At 40.8% G+C, this 15,369-nt stretch overlaps 1 protein-coding gene across 1 annotated transcript in view; it reads right to left on the bottom strand.

Annotated features, from left to right (window-relative positions):
- DYDC2 (DPY30 domain containing 2) overlaps window positions 1-13,982 on the bottom strand; it is an 80,258-nt gene extending 66,276 nt beyond the window's left edge. The window contains exon 1 of the mRNA XM_054580438.1: window positions 13,950-13,982. The gene's annotated coding sequence lies outside the window, so the exon portion shown is untranslated. The remainder of the gene's footprint in view (window positions 1-13,949) is intronic.
- Window positions 13,983-15,369: the final 1,387 nt, after the last annotated feature.

Here is a 15,369-nt window from a genome sequence, read left to right as displayed (position 1 = left end):
CATGCCTGGGAGGAATCCCACTTGATTGTGGTGGATAATCTTTTTAATGTATTGCTGGATGCGGTTTGCCAATATTTTGTTGAGAATTTTAGCATCTATGTTGATCAGCGAAAATGGCCTGTAGTTTTCTTTCCTTGTAGGGTCTTTATCTGGTTTTGGGATCAGGGTGTTGCTGGCCTCATAGAAAGAGTCTGGGAGTCTTCCCTTGTCTTGAATTATTTGGAATAGTCTGAGAAGGACAGGGGTTAGCTTTTCCTTAAATGTTTTGTAAAATTCTCCTGTGGAACCATCCGGCCCTGGGCTTTTGTGTGCCGGGAGTTTCTTGATTACTGCTTCAATTTCCCCAGCTGTTATCAGTCTGTTCAAGCTTTCTGTTTCTTCCTCCTTCAGTGTTGGAAGGTTATACTTTTCTAAAAATTTGTCCATTTCATCAAGATTTTCAAATTTCTTGGCATATAATTGCTCATAGTAGTTTCTGATGATCCTTTGTATTTCCGTGGTATCAGTTGTTATTTCTCCTCTTTTCTTTCTGATATTATTAATTTGGGTCTCCCCCGTTTTTTCTTGATGAGTCTGCTTAAAGGCTTGTCAATTTTATTTATCTTTTCAAAGAACCAGCTTCTGGATTGCTTGATCTTCTGAATTGTTCTTTTTGTCTCTATGTCATTCAGTTCTGCTCTAATCTTGACTATTTCCTTCCTTCTACTTGCTCTGGGATTTATTTGTTGTTGTTTCTCCAGTTCTTGAAGTTTTAGTGTTAGGTTTTTTATTTGAAATGTTTCTATCTTTTTTAGGTAAGCCTGTATTGCTATGAACTTCCCTAGGTTTTGGGCTGTTTTCTGTTTATTTTCATTTGTTTCCAGAAATTTTTTGATTTCTTGTCGTATCTCATTTTTGACCCATTCATTGTTTAATAGCCTACTGTTGAGTCTCCATGAGTTTGCAAGTTTTTGAAGTTTGTCTTTGAGGTTGATTTCCAGTTTCAAGGCCTTGTGGTCCTAGAGAAAGTTTGGTATTATTTCAATTTTCCTGACTTTGCTGAGGTTTGCTTTGTGTCCTATCATGTGGTCTATCTTTTAAAAACTGCCATGAGCATTTGAAAAGAATGTGTATTTTTCTTCTTTGAGATGTAAGGTTCTATATATGTCAGTTAAGTCTCTTAGATTCAGTGTGTCATTCAGCACCACAATATGTTTATTAATGTTTTGTTTGGAAGATCTGTCCATTTTTGACAGTGGGGTGTTGAAATCCCTTCCTATCAGTGTGTTGCTGTCTATATCTTTTTTGAAGTCATCCAACAATTTCCTTATAAAATTGGGGGCTCCTCTATTGGGAGCTTATACGTTTACAATGTTGATGTCTTCTTGATAGATTCTTCCTTTAAGTTATAAAGTGCCCCGTTGGGTCTCTTTTTATGGCCTTTGTTTTGAAATCTACTTTGTCTGATACAAGTATGGCAACCCCGGCCTTTTTCTCATGCCCATTTGCTTGGAATATTTTTTTCCATCCCTTTACTTTCAATTTGTGTAGGTCTCTTGCTCTGAGGTGGGTCTCTTGTAGGCAGCATATGTGTGGGTCATGTTTTCTTATCCATTCAGCTACCCTGTGTCTTTTGATTGGGGCATTTAGTCCATTCACATTGAGAAATATTACTGATAGAAACTTACTCATCTTTTCTCTTTGTACCTGTGTTCCTCTCTGTCACATTCTTTTCCTTCATCTGCTTAAACCAGTCCCCTTAGCATATCTTGGAGTGCTGGTTTGGTAGAGATGTATTCATTTAGTCTTCTCTTGTCTGGGAAACTCCTTATTTCCCCTTCTATTTTAACGGAGAGCCTAGCTGGGTAGAGCAGCCTTGGCTGTCGGCCCTTGCTTTTCATGGCTTGGAATATTTGTTTCCATTCCCTTCTGGCTTGTAGTGTTTCTGTTGAGAAGTCAGCTCTTAGGCGTATCGGGGCTCCCTTGTATGTTACTTTCTCCTTCTCCCTTGCTGCCTTGAGGATTCTCTCTTTGTCTTTGACCTTTGCCATTTTAATGATGATGTGTCTTGGAGTGGACCTCTTTCAGTCCCTCTTGAGTGGGGTCCTTTGTGCCTCCTGGAACCATGAGAGCCTTTCTCTCCTCAAATTAGGGAAATTTTCCATCATTACTTTTTCGAGGAGGTTCTCTATCCGTTGCTCCTCTTCTTCTTCTGGTATCCCTATTATATGGATATTATTGCGTTTCAGGGTGTCCTGCATTTCCCCAAATGCCTCTTCATTCTTTTTGAGCCGTTTTTCCATTTCTTGTTCTTTCTGGGAGCTTCTTTGTACCTTATCCTCCATCTCACTGATTTGATCCTCAGCTTCATCCAGCCTGCTTTGGATTCCTTCTACTGTGTTCTTCAATTCAGAAATGGTATTCCTCATATCCTCTTGTGCCTTCTTGATAGTTTCTATGTCCTTTTCCAGGCTGATATAGTTTGCTGTAAGATCCTGATAGTTTCTCTGCAGTTTCTCATAGTTATTTTTGAGCTGGCTGAGCTCATTGAGCTTCCTTAGAACCATTGTTTTGAATTCAATAGAGAGCCTTCTATTTCATTTAGCTCTCTCTATGGGGAGTCCCCTTTTCCACTCATTTGGGGGAAACTTCTTTTTCTTCCCATTTTTGTGAGAGTCTGTTAAGTAATTTTGTCCTTTACTTTTCTTTCTGGGCCTGCCTCTGATGATGTCAGTTGTTGACCTTGGGTTGTTTGTTTGAGCCTTCCAGGAGTCTACTGTCTGTGTCTGACTCCTGCTTGGGGGAGCTCTGTGACCCCTTCAGTCAGGGCTGGGCTATTTTTTTGGATCTCTCTGAACTCTCATGCACACTCCTTGAGCCCGCTCCCAGCGCAGCAGGATCCCCCGCCTGCCTGGGCTCGCATGTGCTTGCCCCAGACCAGGGGGCTTATTCGCGACCTCGTGTACTCATCTGGCCCCCCGGCTGGCGAGCTCCCCGGCACTGGTCAGTTTAGGGTCTTCTATTGTGTGTTTTCCCCGCTTTTGGTTCTTTGGGTGCATTGCTTGCCCTTGCCAAATGGGGACTATGGAAATGGGAGGAAGTCAGCTCCAGGACTCTCTGGTTAATCCTGTCTCTGGTCTCTCCTCCAGGGACTCTGGGCAGCTCTACTAATTTTGTGGGCCGCTCCACAATCGCAGGCGGGCGAGTCAATTTACGCCTGCCCTTGCCGCTCTGTGCACTCCCTCGCAGGGCGAATGGGTGCCAATGTGTGGGAGGCCTTGCGGGCAGGTGTAAGCATTCGCCAGCCCGCGCGAGTCACACACACGCTCGCCAACCCTCGCCGGTCACTTGGTGCAAGTGTGCGCACCTGCACTGGGTGTTTTGGGGGTGTCTATGTGTGCTTTTTGGCTTTTGGCTCTTTGGGGGCGCGCCTTTCCAGCCCACAATGGAGACTATGGAACGGGGAGGGAGTGGGGGCTCCCTGGTTCCTCCTCCAGTTCTTTCCCCAATGCCTCCGTTTCCAGACTCTCCTCAGGGGCCTCCGGGCAGTTCTGTGACCTCTTTGGCCAAGGATCTATCTCCTGTGTGGACTGCGTTTCAGTCATAGGCAGTCTGGTTCATGCGTGCCTCGCTTCTGTCTCTTAGGGGGTGTGCCTTTCCAGCCCACAATGGAGACTACAGAACAGGGAGGGAGTCGGGACTCCCCGGTTCCTCCTCCCATTCTTTCCCCAATGCCTCCCTCTCCAGTCTCTCCTCAAGGCTCTCCCAGCCAGTCTGCACTCAGCCCCACAGCTCACATGCGTACAAGCTGTGTGCTTAGCGCACGAAAGGCAGGTTAATTGATTCCCTTATGCCTGAGCGAGATGGTAGCTGCAGAGTGGGAGGTGCGTTATCTCCTGGGCACCTCCGGCCACTCAGTTCTCTTCACAAAGTTTTCCTCACCAGTCTTTTCCCAGGCACCAGCCCACCCTGCTGCCACCTCTACCCAGAGATCAAGGAGGGTGGCTGCCACTGCAATTTTTGCGTTGGCCCTTTAAATGTCTCTTTGGATCCCCAGCCACCTGTCTCTGGCAGAGAGTGCCCCTAAGCTTTTTGGGGTTGCGTTTTGTCTGTATTTTCTTGGTTTTAGCTGCTGTAGTTTAGGGGTCCCTGTTTATGATTCAGACCCCATTCTTCTCGGGGGAAGCTAACTGGCCGTTTCAATGTCCCTCTGGTGCCAGTGCCCGTGGGCACCCAGCCCACTCTCTCGAGCCTCCACCGCACTTCTCACCCGTTGGGATGTGTGAGAGCTGAATCCATTGTCCGCGGCACCAAGGCTCCTCTCCCACTATTGTTCCATTGTTTTCCAGGTGATTACTCCACTATTTAGTTGCAATTCCAGTTTGATCTTGTGAGGAGGTCAGCGTGACTTCCATTCACTCCTCCGCCATCTTATCCTATCTTTCCCCTTCCATTTTAATTGAGAGCCTTGCTGGGTAGAGCAGTCTTGGTTGCAGGACTTTGCTTTTCATGACTTGGAATATTTCTTGTCATTCCCTTCTGGCATGTTTCTTTTGAGAAGTCAGCTGCTAGGCGTATAGGAGCTCCCTTGTATGTTACTACCTCTTTCTCCCTTGCTGCCTTTAGGATTCTCTCTTTGTCTTTGATGTTTGTCATTTTAATTATAGTGTGCCTTGGAGTGGACCTCATGGGGCTCCTTTTGAATGAGACACTCTGCGCTTCCTGGACTTGCGTGACTTTTTCTCTCCTCCAATTAATTGTTTTCCATAATTACTTTTTCAAATAGGTTCTCTATCTCTTGCTCCTCTTTTCTCCTTCTGGTATCCTTCTGGTAACGTAGATATTACTACGTTTCAGGTTGTCCTGCATTTCCCTCAATGCCTCTTCATTGTTTTTGAGTCTTTTTTCATTTTCTTGCTCTTTCTCAGAACTCTTTTCTACCTTGTCCTCCAGCTTTCTGATTCAATCCCCATTTTCATCTAGCCTGCTTTTGATTCCTTCTACTGTGTTCTTCAATCCAGAAATTGTATTCTTCATTTCCTCTTGCCTCTTATTGATAGTTTCTATGTCTTTTTTTCATTCTGATGTAGTTTGCAGTAAGTTCCTCATAGTTTCCCTGTAGTTTTTTGTAATTCTCTCTGAGCTCACTGAGCTCATTGTGCTTCCTTAGAACTATTGTTTTGAACTCAGAATCTGATAGCTTACTTGCCACTATTTCATTTAGTTTTCTTTCTAGGGATTCCTCCTTTCCCTTCGATTGAGGGGTGTTTGTCTTCCCATTATTTGTGAGGCTATTCTTTTTTGCTTCTGCTTTTTATATTGATCTGTCTTGATTTCCTGACTTTGTGTTGTGAACTTTTATGGTCAGAGACCTGTGAGATTCAGTGGTGTAGTCTCCTTAATCTCCTGAACTTGCTGCACTTTGGGTGCCTTTCATGTTGTTTATGTTGACTCTCTGGAAGTAATTTGGGTTTTTTTTGTTGTTTAGTTGTTCTTTGGTGGGTCCTACCCTCCAGCTGGTTGACTGAGGGTCATTCTGCCCACTACGTCTTGTGTGTTTTCATGCAGGTGCTGCCAGAAGAAAATCATAAAGCTCAAGAAACAAACCCACATCCACAAAAATACCATCCCCCACAATCCCACTATGAACAGCAAATGAACTAGTATTAATAAGGCTGTAAAGAGATTAAGACTGTTATAAGAAAGGAGAGATATAAACTATTAGTATAAAATCTAATTACTTAATATGCACAAACTTGATGGATCTGAAATGAACGTTAAAAAGCTATGCAGTAAAGAAAATGTTGCAAATCATACAGAAGACCACAATGGATGTAGTCTCAGTAGCCTCTAGTATTTACCGCTGTTTTTTCTTTCTGGATCTGTCTCTAATGATGTCAGATGTTGGCCCTGTTTGACCTTAGGTGGTCTGTTAGAGACTTCCAGGAATCTACTGTTTGTGGCTGTCTCCTTCAGCTGTTAATCTAGTCTCAGTGAATTTAGCAATCAGACTTAGGCACCAAAGGGCAGGGCAGAGTCCCTCCTGGGAGTGGGGATATTGGGTCCTCCCAAGCTGCTGCCACTCAGGGGAGTGGTCTGCCTGAGCCAGATGGCTGCTGTTGCATGGGGGATGAGTCAGCCCCGGGATCCCGCCGGCTATCCCCTCACTTCTCTCGCAAAGCCTCCTTCCCCAGTTTCTCTTCAGGTGTCTCTTGCCCTCTCTGCCACCACCTTTGCCAGAGCCCAGGGTAAGTGGCTGAAAAGAAAAACTTATGCATTGGTCCTTTAAACAGCTCTTTGCATTTCCAGCTGCATGTCTCTAGCAGAGAGCAACCCTGCTGCTTTTTGCAGCTGGCTGTTATCTGTGTACTTTTTGCACTCTGGTGCTGTGGGCTGGAGATCCTCGCTTATGGTTTAGACCCCACTCTTCTCAAGGGGATCCAATGTCTGTTTAAATGTCCCTCTGGCACTGCCCCCCTTGGGCACCCAGCCCACCTCCTTGAGTGTCTACTGCACTTCTTACTAGTCAGGTTGTGCTAAAGTTGATTCTTCTGTCTGTCCGATGTTAAAAGTCTTCTCTCTCGTTGTTGTTCAGTTGTTTGTTCCAGGTTATGTCTCTACAATTTAGTTGTAATCCCAGATTGGTCCTGGGAGGAGGTCAGTGTGATATGATCGTGTGGTTTTTATTCTTCATTTTGTTTATGTGGTGTATCATAATAATTCATTTGCAGATATTGTACCAGCCTTGCATCCCAGGAGTAAATCCCACTTGATCATGCTGTTTGTTATAATATAGTGCTGCTTTTGATTTGTGGATATTTTCTTGAGGACTTTGCATCTATATTCATCAGGGATATTGGCCTATAATTTTCTTTCTTCTTAGTTTCTTTATTGGGTTTTGAAATTAGTATAACACTGGCTTCATAAAATGAGCTTGACAGTCCTCCTTGAATGTTTGAAATAGTCTGAAGATAGATGTTAGTTCTTCTTTGACTATTTGGCAAAATTCACTGGTGAAGCTTTCTGGTCCAGGGCTTTTCTTTGTTGAGAGTTATTTGATTACTGCTTTGATTTCATTGGTTGTAATCAGTCTGTTGAAATTTTCTATTTCTTCTTGATTCAATTTGAGAAGATTGTATGTTTTTAGGAATTTACACATTTTTTATTGTTGTCTGACTACAGTTGTCCTTATTATGCCCCCACCACTCTCCCCCACCTTGCGCACTCACACCTTTCACACTCACACCTTTCACACTCAATCCTACCCCCACATTGGCTTTGTCTATGATTCCTTTAATTTTTAATTTTACTTTTTTATTGTTGTTCAAGTACAGTTGTCTCAATCTTTCTCCCATCACTCCCCCCTCCCTGCTCATTCCCATGACCCACCTATGATCCTTCCCCACTTTGGCTTTGTCCATGGGTCTTTTATTCATGTTCCTTGATGACCCCTCTCCTTCTTTCCCCCTTTATGCCCCTCCACCCTCCCCTCTGGTTACTGTCAATTTGCTCTTTATTTCAATGTCTCTGGTTTATTTTGCTTGCTTGTTTGTTTTGTTGATTAGATTCCACTTATAGGTGAGATCATATGGTATTTGCCTTTCACTGTCTGGCTTATTTTGTTTAGCATAATGCTCCCCAGTTCCATCAATGCTGCCTCAAAGGGTAGAAGTTCCTTCTTTCTTTCTGCTGTGTAGTATTCCATTGTGTAAATGTACCAAAGTTTCTTGATCATTCATTTACTGATGGGTACGTAGGCTGCTTCCAGCACTTGGTTATTGTAAATTGTGCTGCTATGAACATTCAGGTGCATAGGTTCTTTTGAATTGGTGTTTCAGGATTCTTAGGGTATAATCCCAGCAGTGAAATATATTGTTCAATTTGTTGGCATGTAGTTGTTCATAATATTTTCTTATAATTTTTTGTATTTCCATGGTGTCAGTTGTTACTTCTGTCTTCATTTCTAATTTTATTTATTTGGCTCTCTCTCTTTTTTTCTTGATAAGTCTGCTTAAAGGTTTATCAATCTTGTTTATCTTTTTCAAGACCCAATTCTTGGTTTCTCCGATCTTTTGTATTGGTTTTTTAAACTTGATTTCAGTTATTTCTGCTCTGATCTTTATTATTTATTTACTTCTACTTATTTTGGGCTTTGTTATTATTTTTCTAGAACTTTAGGTGTAAGGTTGAATTGTTTGAGGTTTTTCTTGTTTCTTGAGGAAGGCCTGTATTGCTATGAATTTTCCTCTTAGGATTGTTTTAACTGTGTCCCATAGATTTTGTGTTGCTGTGTTTTCATTTTCATTCATCTCAAGGTATCTTTATTTCTCTCTTGGCTTCATTGTTAGCCTCTTTGTTGTTCAGAAACATGTTATATAGTCTCCATATGTTTGTGTGTTTTTTAGTTTTTCCTTGTAATTGATTTCTAGTTTCATTCCATTGTGGTTGGAAAGATGTTTAATATGATTTTAATCTTCCTAAATTTATTGGGGCTTTTTTGGTGGCCTAACTTGTGGTCTATCCTGGAAAATATTCCATGCTCACTTGAAAAAAAAGATATTCTTTTGCTTTGGAGTGAAATGCTCTGAAAATATCAAGTCTATTTGGTGTAGTCTGTCATTTAAGGCCACTGTTTACTTGTTGATTTTCTGTCTGGAAGACCTATTAATTTATGTTAATGGGGTGTTAAAATCCCCTACTGTGACTGTATTACTGTCAACATATCCCTTTTTCTTCATCAATATTTGCTTTATATATTTAGGTGCTCCTGTGTTTGGTTTATAAATGGGTTATATTTTCTTGTTTTATTGATTCCTTTATCATTATGTAATGTCCTTCATTGTCTCTTATTATAGTTTTTTTGTTTAAAGTCTCTTTTATCTGATATAAGTATTGTTACCCCAGCTTCTTCTTCTTTTTTTTTTTTTTTGGTTTCCCTTTGCATGAAATACTGTATTTCATCCCTTTAATTTTTATCTCTGTGTGTCTTTTGATCTAAAGTGACTCTCCTGTAGACAACATATATATGAGTCTTTTTATTTTTTTTCCATTTGGCTACCCTGTGTCTTTGGAACATTTAATCCATTTACATTTAAAGTGTTTATAGATAGGTATATATTTATTGCCATTTTATTATACATGTTTATGTTACTCTTTTTTCTTTTTATTAAGTAATCTTTAATTTTTTTTGTAATACTATATAGTTTGGTGGTGATGACCTTCTTTAGGTTTTTCTTATCTGGAAGCTCTTTATTTCTCTTTTAATGTTATTTATTTATTTTAGAGAAAAAGAGGAGGGGAGCAATAAGAGAGAGAAATATCAATTTGTTATTCTAGTTATTTATGTATTCATTGATTGATTCTTGTATGTGTCCTGACTAGGGATTGAACCTGCAACCTTAGCATGTCAGAATGGTGTTCTAACCAACTGAGCTACCTGGCCTGGGCTCTCATTCAATTTTAAATGGCAGCCTTTATGGGTAGGGTAGCCTTGTTTCTGGGTCCTTGCTTTTCATTATTTTACATACTTTGTGCCAATTCCTTCTGGCCTTCAAAGCTTCTGTTGGGGAATCAGCTGATAGTTTTATGGAAACTCCCTTATAGGTACCTATCTTTCTTTTGCTGCATTAAAAATTATCTCTTTGTCTTTAACCTTGGCATTTTAATCATGATAAAAAAAGATACATCTTGTTTGGGACTCTCTGGATCTTCAACAGGTTAAGGAAGTTTTCAGTCATTATTTCTTAAAATAGGTTTTCAATCCCTTGTTCTCTCTCTTCTCCTTTGGGTGCCCCTACAATATGGATGTTCCTAACTTGATGTTGTTTCAAAGATCCCTCAAACTATTCTCATTTTCTTTTTTCTTTTTTTTTTTCTGCTCTGTTTAGGTGTTTTCTGCTACCTTGTCTTCAAAATTGCTGAATAAAATAAAAGACATCTATGGATGGTGTGGGAGAGGGACTCAGAACAGCAACATTGGCAACTGTCTGCCAGCCCTCTTGCTGAATCCAAACAGCCCAGTCTCTCCCTGTATGACTCCAGTCTTCTCTGAGTTGCCATCTCCCTGCTGGATGCACACAAACAGGATTGTGTGTACTGGCCCTTTAAGAAGGCACCTGCATTTACAGCAGTCTTCCATCTCACTTTGGCAGATAAAATCCCTTGCTGATTTTCATAGGCAGATGTTATGTGAACTCCTCTGCCCACCACTGGTGCTCTGGCCTGGGAGCTCGGCATAAGGTTGAGTCTCCTTGATCCTCACAGGGGAACTGTTGCAGCTGAGATATACCAGTGGATCCCCTACTGCCACATGTGTGTGCAGGGCCAGCCTTTTTCACGTCTTTGCCCTTCCTACCAGTCTCAACGTGGCTTCTTTTGTATAACCTTAGTTATAAGACCACTCTTCAACTAGTCTTCAGTTGGTTATTTAAGCTGCTTGTTCTATAATTTAGTTGTAATTCTGATTTGGTCCTGGGAAGAAGTGAGTATAACTTTCACCCTTTGGGTGCCATCTTGGATCCTCCTCCATGTAGGTTTTTAAAATCTGCTCTCAACCCCCCAAATGAGACTTTTACATAGACATTTTTAAACATGAAACACTTCTCACCAAATTTTGTTTATTTTTAGAATAAAATCTTGGGTGGGAGGGTCAGTTTGGCCAAAATTACCTAAATAATTAACTTAGCTTCTTTTTTAAAAAAGTAAGCTAAATATTTCATTTAAAATACTTAGACCCCCAAAATACTATTTGTTATTATCAAAATACTTTCTAGGTAAATAAAGGAAAGACAAAATATCACGAGAAAACTAAAGCCAGATTATTTCATGACGATGATTCCCTTTCTCTACTTTTTCCTCCTAAAATGTTTTGACTCTCTGTTTAGTTGTTTGGGATGGGGATTTGTTTAGTGAAGAAATTGAATTCTGGGAAAGAGGTGATTTGACTTCTGTCTCTGCCATAGTTTCTGTGAAACTTTATTGTGAAACCTTAAGTCAGCAATTCATTCCCATTATGTGAAGTGTGGACTGAGTTCATATGGTTCTCTGTATACCTGTACACTTCCTAGACTTCCTACCTGTGTTGTCAAGTTTATGGCGAATTGACTTAGAAGGACATGATATTTTAAATTTCTATGTATTTAATTAGGTCAGTTAAGATAATCCATTTTTAAAATAAAACTGAATGATACTGACTTGTTGTGGCCATTATGTTTTTATTTCAAAATAGAAGTTATATGCATGCATGTAGTCTTTAGAGATGCTGACAGATGTCTGCGTCCCAGCTGTCTTGTAAGTGAAGAAGTTTTGAGTTCAGAGGTTATGGCTAATTCTTTGAGACCATGTGTAGTATATTTAACATTCATATTGATAGCTATAAATTGATTCATAGGTCTGACTCAGTATTTTTTTGTATTTTAAAAGTATTAGAAGTCAGAAACTCCCAGTCAAGATGGAAGAGAAGGTAAATGCTGTGCTCACCTCCTCTCATAACTGCATCAGATTTACTAAATTATGGGACAACCACTCTTGAGAACTACCTGAAGTCTAGCTGAACAGACCTTCTGTAGCAGAGGATGTGTAACTAAGCCAAATCAAGACTGGTAGGGCCAGCGGAAATATGAAAAAGGCTGGTCCCACACCCATGTGTGATGGTTAAGAATCAGTAGGGATATCTTGGCTTCAGAGGTCTTCACTGAGGAGCAAGGGATCCCATCCCCACATAGGACTCCTCAACCTGGAGCACCAGTGCTGGGAAGAGGAGTCCCCATGAGAGCTGGCTATGAAGATTAGCAGGGACTCTGTGCATGAGAGAGAGGGCTTCTGGAGTCCCAGGTGTCCCCTTAAGGGGCCCACACACAATCACTCAGTCAGAAACACTTCCCCTCAGTCACAAATACAAGCTTCAGAGAAGGGACAGTAGCTGGAGGGGCACCAGGGACATATAGGGAGGAACTGAATTGTCTGGCTTCAGGGCGAGGGCTGGAAGGGATATACATGGTATGCCATTGTTCCTTTGTTGAGCTCTCCATGCACTCAGCCTGCTGGTGCAGGTGGGCACCAAGTTTGAATCTCTGTTAATCTGGCTAACATAATAATCACCCTACCCTGGTGATTCTCTGAGATACCACCCGACTCAAATCATGTTCCTGGCTGGAACCTCTTTCAAAAGTTAACCCACACAAAAGACAAGCTTGTTTCCATGCTACAGACTTTCCTAAAATCTCTCAAAGGCCCATTAACACCCCAAAGTGGCAACTGTCCTTGGTATGACCTGTACCCCTTGCTTCACAACCCCAAGCCTGGCGCTAGTGGCAGCCAGCTTTGGTTCACAGCATACCACTCCCAGGTGTTTACAAGCCCAATACCATCAGCAACCAATTGAAGATCAATTTGTAGCTCCTACCAGGTGGCCATAGGCTGGACACAGGCAGTGGCTGACCTTGGCTTGTCCTGGATCACCTCACAAGAGGCCCCAGAAACAGCATACCTACTGGCCAGCTTAACACCTCACTAAAGCACTATCCAATTGTTTCCACAAGTTACGTATCCAAAGGGTGGATTCAGAAAACTTTTGAGCCCTGCTAAAACATCCTGCTCCCTGGGATCAGACCCCACACAACAGTTTGTTCACTGAAACCAGAGCCAGTTCTCACAGCCAATCAGCCTGAGGGTCAGTCCCACCCACTGTTGTTCCAATAGCAATCAAGGCTCAACTACAACAGAAGAGTACACACAGCCCACACAAGGGATATCCGTGGAGAACCTGGATCAGGTGATCAGGGACATTGCACCACCCGGCCCCGTAAGACATCTACTACATAAGGCCACTATGCCAAGACTGGGAGACATAGGAGATATATTTAATACATAGAAACAAACACAAAGAGGAAGTAAAATTGAGGAAATAAAGAAATATGTTTTCAATGAAAAAATAAAACAAAACTCCAGAAAAATAACTAAATAAAATGGAGACAGTGATCAGATGTAGAGTTCAAAACACTGATTATAAGGATGCTCAATGAACATAGGGGAATAATAGATTATCTCAGTGAGAACTTTAATTAAGAGATAGAAAAGATAAAAACAAAAGTAGAAAATATTTTAAAAACCCAGTCAGAAATGAAGAATGCAATAACTGAAATGACGAATACATTGGTGGGAATCAACAGTAGATTAGGTTAAGCTAGTATATAAGTTAAAAGGCAAAAGTAGGATGATCATGTATAATTACAAAGGTAAATTAAGAGACACACACAAGTAATGACATAAATATACATGTATGGGGTGAGTAAAAATGGTAGTGATTATAGAATGTGTCCAAACTAAAGCAACCATCAGCTTAAACATGTCTTGGTACATATGAAGCACATTGTAACCACAAACCAAACATATACAAGAAATAAAAAGAAAGGACATATACACCAATGGAATATTACTCAACCATAAAAAAGAATGAAGTCTTACCATTTATGCCAACATAGATGGACCTAGAGGATATTGTGTTAAGTGAAATAAGTTATACAGAGAAAGAAAAAAAAATACCGTATGATTTCACTTATATATGGAATCTAAAAAACATAACAAATGAACAAGAGAGACAGAAGCAAACTCATAGATGCAGGGAATAATCTGATGGTTGCCAGTTGGAAGGGGGAATGGGGAATGGGGGGCTGGATGAAAAAGATGAAGGGATTAAAAAGTACAAATTGGCAGTTACAAAATAGTTATGAGGATGTACAGTACAGCTTAGGTAGTATAGTCAATAATATTGTCATAACTATAGGTCAGTGCAAGACTTATTGGGGTATTACTTTGTAAGTTATATAAATGTCTAAGCCCTATGCTGTTTATCTGAAACTAATACAATACTGAATGTCAACTATTATTGAAATTTTTAATTTAAAAAATATTAAAAGTCAATCTACAGCAGTGATTATTAGCTGAGTAGAAAATTTCATAGAAGCACTCACAGTTTGTGATTCCTTGTCCAAAAAACAGTTGAACTTATGTAATCCTCCTTTCTTTCCTCCACCAAGGTTACCCTATGTTGGGAAATCAACTAACCAATCATATGTTGTTCTTCTATTCCACCCAACTCCCTGATTTTTCCTCTGAAATTACTGGCTAATTTTCAACACACCCATGTTGGCTCCAGTTTTACTTCAGTTAGATAGTTTATCTTGGTGAGTGTGTTTGCTTATGTAAAATGAGTACTTTTTATTTAGTGATAATCACAGCCTTCAGAATATTGCTTATTTAGTAAAGTCACATATTTATTTAAAAATTCTTGTATAAATTGCTTTATCAGGGTATGGAATTTTTTATATTTTATATTTGAAAATGTTTACTTCAAACTCTTTGGATTTGTATTTAATGTATCCTGACCTGTTGAACAAGATGTTCACTTGGAAGAAGGCCTGGATTGCACATGTAAAAGGCAGTCCTAGTATCTGCAGGGTGGGAAACTGGAATAAGTCACTGAGAACCCACTTCTCCTCAGGGCACCAGAACTCACTTGCCTCTTGGGAACACATCTTGGGAACACACAGCATTTGTGATTATTGTCATTATTATTATTTTACTCTGGCATGCTGTGTATTCACCCAGGCCAAAAACTTCAAAGTCATCCCTGAATTCCCCCACTTCTTTTTTTCCTACATCCAGTGATGTATCTAGTCCCACTTCTACTTTTTGACTATACCATGTGATCTCCCTGCCTCCACAGTAGCTCTCCTAGGTCAGTGTCTACACAACAATAGCAGCAGCTAGCCAATGTCCACATCTACATCTGTAAATGTCTACATCTGATAGTATGCCCCATCCATGCACATTGTTCCTGAATTCCTTCCTGGATTCTCTTGCCATCATGAAAAAGTCTAAATTCCTTAGAGGACCCACAGAGTCCTTCATGATTTGGCCACTGCTACCACCTCCAGGCTTCCTTCTTGCCATCCTCAGCCCATACCCTATGCTGCAGCTTCAATGAAACACTTGAAATGTCATTAAGCTTTCATGCTCTCCCAAGCTTGTAAGCCTCAGTGAGTGTTCTTGTTGCCTGAAACATTTTCTCTTTGTGTAACCTGGTATACCTGTGTTTGTCCTTATTGTGGAGTACCTACCCTATTCCAGGTATATAGTAGGTATTTATTTCCTATTCAAAGAATGAATGAGTGCAATATGAGGACAATAGGAAGATGGGTGATGAGTGCATCCTTGTGCAGCTAGAGTGCAGCCTATCCTGGTCATGTTGACCATCTATCCTTCCTGCCTGTATAGTCACTGCTGAGACAGCACCCTTGTAGTTGCTTCCTATGTACATCTTGTCCCCCAGCAAAGATCTGGCTTGCAAAGATACCAACAGCTAACCTAGTCTTCAGCTGTAAGACTAAA

This window comes from Pteronotus mesoamericanus, unplaced genomic scaffold (assembly GCF_021234165.1).
Source record: "Pteronotus mesoamericanus isolate MK-2021 breed Mesoamerican mustached bat unplaced genomic scaffold, CSHL_Meso_final contig_59, whole genome shotgun sequence".
Taxonomy (NCBI): Eukaryota; Metazoa; Chordata; class Mammalia; order Chiroptera; family Mormoopidae; genus Pteronotus; species Pteronotus mesoamericanus.
The sequence above is the reverse complement of the archived record's forward strand: the minus strand, read 5'-3'. Positions and strand labels throughout refer to the sequence as shown.